Below are 4416 nucleotides of genomic sequence, written 5' to 3'. Positions count from 1 at the left end.
TCTTTTCCCATATAGGTTATTACAGAATACTGAGTAGATTTCCCTGTGCTGTATGTAAGTGCTTGTTTTTATCTATTTTATATATAGTAGTGTGTATATGTTAATCCCAACCTCCTAATCTGTTACTCCCCCCCACCTTTCCCCTTTGGTAGCCATAAATTTGTTTTCTAAATCTGTGAGTCTCTTTCTGTTTTGGAAATAAATTCATTTGTATCATTTTTTTTTGACTCCGCATATAAGCGATATCACTTGATGTTTGTCTTTGTCTGATTTACTTCATTTAGTATGATAATCTCTAGGTCCATCTGTGTTGCTGCAAATGGCATTAATTCATTCTTTTTTTATGGCTGAGTAATATTACATTGTATATGTGTATCACATATTCTTTATCCATTCCTCTGTCGATGGACACTTAGGTTGCTTCCATGTCTTGGCTATTGTAAACAGTGCTGCAATGAACATTGGGGTGCGTGTATCTTTTTGAATTGTGGTTTTCTCCAGATATATGCCCAGGAGTGGGATTGTTGGGTCATATGGTAGCTCTATTTTTAGTTTCTTAAGGAACCTCCGTACTGTTCTCCATAGTGGCTGTACCAATTTACATTCCCACCAACAGTGCAAGAGGGTTCCCTTTTCTCCACACCCTCTCCAGCATTTATCGTTTGTAGACTTTTTGATGATGGCCATTCTGACCGGTGTGAGGTGATACCTCATTGTGATTTTGATTTGCATTTCTCTAATAATTAGCGATGTTGAGCATCTTTTCATGTGTTTTTTGGCCATCTGTATGTCTTCTTTGGAGAGATGTCTATTTAGGTCTTCTGCCCATTTTTCTATTGGGTTTTTTGTTGTTGTTGTTGTTGAGTTGTATGAGTTGTTTGTATATTTTGGAGATTAATTCCTTGTTGGTTGCATTGTTTGCAAATATTTTCTTCCATTTAATCCATTTCTTAACCCTTGGCTCTGTTGTGGTGGTGGGTTGGAGGAGCAAACTTATTTTTGCACTTATTAATGATTTGTAATTTGACTAGATTCACTTGTCCTGGTCAGCTTCCTCATCCACCAATCTACATTTGCCAGGTCCTACCTGCTTTACCAGGAAAATCTTGAGGGTGCGAAGGTAAAAACTGCTCCTTTTCCATTAAGCCTGTTAGGACAAGCCTTGCTTTTTTAGATTCCCCCAGGCAATTAGTGACTGCTGTCAGTTATGCATCCTGAGCACACTGTTCTTGTCTGGAAAACCTTTCCCACTTACTCACCTTTACATCCTTAGTAACTGATACAGAGCCTGGCAAGTAGTAAGCACTCAGTGGATATTTGTTAACTGAATGAATTAATATGGTCTCATGTAGAACGCCCAACTCTACATGAATTTAGTTCATGTTTGTATAATATTTATCTTAAGCTTGAGTAGTAGAATAAAATTGGGTCAGAAAACTTCTAAGTTAAGCAAGAAACTTAGCAATCATATATGTGTGATTGAGGGCTGTAGTGGGACTTGGTCATTATAAGACAAAATGGACCCTTATCTGAAAAAGGTTAATTTTGTTAATTTCCTCTGCAAGAACACAGTTAAAGAGAAAGAATGGGTACCTGGCCAAGCAGCAGCTGGTGCATCTGTTGATAAAGATGTGTGTATTTTGGGTTGGTCGTAGTAGTGCAGGCCAAATGGGAAAACAAATCAGTCTTCCTTTTCCCATTTTTAATAGCAAACTAATTTCTGAGTGTGAAAACATTTCTGCAGCTGCTACTGAAATTGGCAAATATTTTTCTAAATAAATAATATATTTCAGAAACAAACTTCTCATTTTAACAGCCAACATATTTCTGGCTGTTGTATTTGCTTGCAAACATTTAAAATTTAGAAATATTTATTTTAAATACCTTGGAGATACCAGTGTTTGGAATTTTGAAGACAACAAATCTTTCATCAGTGGGGAAATGCTACCCAACAGAAATGTGTAAAAACGCACGTACAGTTCTGTTACTTGAAACACTTGACAAAAATACTGTTATAATCACAGTGAGATCCTGCACATATTTTCCCAAACGTTTCAGTCATTTCAGAATTTTGCCGGTGAATATGCAACCATTTTGGCCACAACTCAGTAGGACTAGTTCAGCTTTGTAAATTTAATAGAATTCCCCCATCTTCTCCATTCCTTCTTTCCTCCAGAATAGTTTGGGACCACAATTCCTCTGAAGCCTTAAAAATCCAAGATAAAAAATCATTACAAATAGAAATAGGCATTTTACCTTAAAATACGTCTAGGAAGACATTTGAGGGCAATTCAGTTTTTTTGTGGCCAAGGATTCTGGCCATTTGGGGAGAAAAAAAATCTTGTCAAAAGTGGAAGGAGGGGCTTCCCTGGTGGTGCAGTGGTTGAGAATCCGCCTGCCAATGGAGGGGACGTGGGTTTGATCCCTGGTCCGGGAAGATCCCACATGCCACGGAGCAACTAAGCCCGTGAGCCACAACTACTGAGCCTGCGTACCACAACTACTGAGCCCGCGTGCTGCAACTACTGAAGCCCGGGCGCCTGGAGCCCATGCTCCGCAATGAGAAGCCACCGCAATGAGAAGCCCGTGCACTACAACGAAGGGTAGCGCCCACTCGCCGCAACTAGAGAAAGCCTGTGCACAGCAGCGAAGACCCAAGACAGCCAAAAATAAATAAATAAAATAAATAAATTTATTTTTAAAAAAAGTGGAAGGAAGGGGAACAGTTCAAATGGAGACATCAAAGAGGAAATTGTAACTTTTTAAAAATACCCTGTGACTCGGGAACACCTGAATTTCAAAATTATTTTTATTTTTATATGTGTGTGTATTGAAAAGCATCCTTCCTTGTCGGAGGCCTGGCAGGGCTTGGAGGCCCGGCCGGCGCGTGGCAGCAGCCCGGGAGCATGAGGCCAGGGCGTTGTGCGCAGGCGCTACCCAGCTGGGCCGTGAGCCGGCTGAGGCCCCGGCTGCGAGGCCTTCCCGATGAAGGTTGGGGCTCTGCGGAGCAGAGCGGAGGCTGCGCCCGGCCCTCGGGCCGGGTAGAAGGCCGGCGGGCCCGCTCCCCCGCGCGCTGTGGAAGCGGCGGCGGCGATGGACGCCCTAGAGGAAGAGAGCTTCGCGCTGTCCATCTCTTCCGCCTCTGATGCAGAATTTGATGCTGTGGTTGGATATTTAGAGGACATTATCATGGATGATGAGTTCCAGTTATTACAGAGGAATTTCTTGGACAAGTACTACCAGGAGTTTGAAGACACAGAAGAGAATAAGCTCACCTACGCACCTATTTTTTTTTTTTAATAAGTATTTTAATTAATTAATTAATTTTATTTTTGGCTGTGTCGGGTCTTCATTTCTGTGCGAGGGCTTTCTCTAGTTGTGGCAAGTGGGGGCCACTCTTCATCGCGGTGCGCGAGCCTCCCACCATCGCGGCCCCTCCCGCCGCGGAGCACAGGCTCCAGACGCGCAGGCTCAGTAATTGTGGCTCACGGGCCTAGTTGCTCCGCGGCATGTGGGATCCTCCCAGACCAGGGCTCGAACCCGCGTCCCCTGCATTGGCAGGCAGATTCTCAACCACTGCGCCACCAGGGAAGCCCCTACGCACCTATTTTTAATGAATATATTTCTTTGGTTGAAAAGTATATAGAACAGCTGTTGGAGCGGATTCCTGGATTTAACATGGCGGCTTTCAGTACACTCTACAGCACCATAAAGATGAAGTGGCCGGTGACATTTTCGACGTGCTGCTCACGTTTACAGATTTTCTGGCTTTCAAAGAAATGTTTCTGGACTGTCAAGCAGAAAAAGAAGGCTGGGGACTGGACTTAAGCAGCGGTTTAGTGGTGACTTCACTGTGCAAATCATCTTGTATGACAGCTTCCTAGAACATCTGCGGCCCTAGGTCCCACTTCCAGGTAATGGGATCTTTCTAGACATCACCAGCCCAGTAGACTGGGAGAGGCTTGGCTAATGATGTCAGAAGAATACATCTTGGAAAGACTGATTCTGTTCTGCAACTCTTCGTTAAAGTTAGGTATTGATGGGTCAGAAGAAAATTACCTGAACTTCCTGGGACGTTCTTGTCTTCAGTAACCCTAGTACTCCTCCCTGAGTAGACACCTCTCTCAGGAGCTTCTGAGTCTGGCTCCTGCATCAAGCCCAAGTCCAGCATTCCACCCAGGGAGCACTTCCCCAGCATACATGTTGGTGTGTCCATGTTGGAAGAACCCACCATCACCAACTCTCTTGGCCCAGCAGGGCTTGCATCTCCCACCAGGCTTTTTGTGCACTCACAGCTTTTTATATGGGTCACAGTTTCAGTCCTGCAGCCTCAATGGGCTTTTTGACTGGGAGTGTTTATCTAGGGTTTAACTCAAGCTAGCTGCCCATCGCAAGATTTCTGAAACTCCTACTATC

At 43.7% G+C, this 4416-nt stretch overlaps 1 pseudogene; it reads left to right on the top strand.

Annotated features, from left to right (window-relative positions):
• Positions 1 to 3046: 3046 nt before the first annotated feature.
• On the top strand, positions 3047 to 3884 carry LOC137778478 (ADP-ribosylation factor-like protein 2-binding protein; annotated as a pseudogene).
• Positions 3885 to 4416: the final 532 nt, after the last annotated feature.

Source organism: Eschrichtius robustus, chromosome 1 (assembly GCF_028021215.1).
Source record: "Eschrichtius robustus isolate mEscRob2 chromosome 1, mEscRob2.pri, whole genome shotgun sequence".
Taxonomy (NCBI): domain Eukaryota; kingdom Metazoa; phylum Chordata; class Mammalia; order Artiodactyla; family Eschrichtiidae; genus Eschrichtius; species Eschrichtius robustus.
This window is presented reverse-complemented; position numbering and strand designations above follow the sequence as displayed.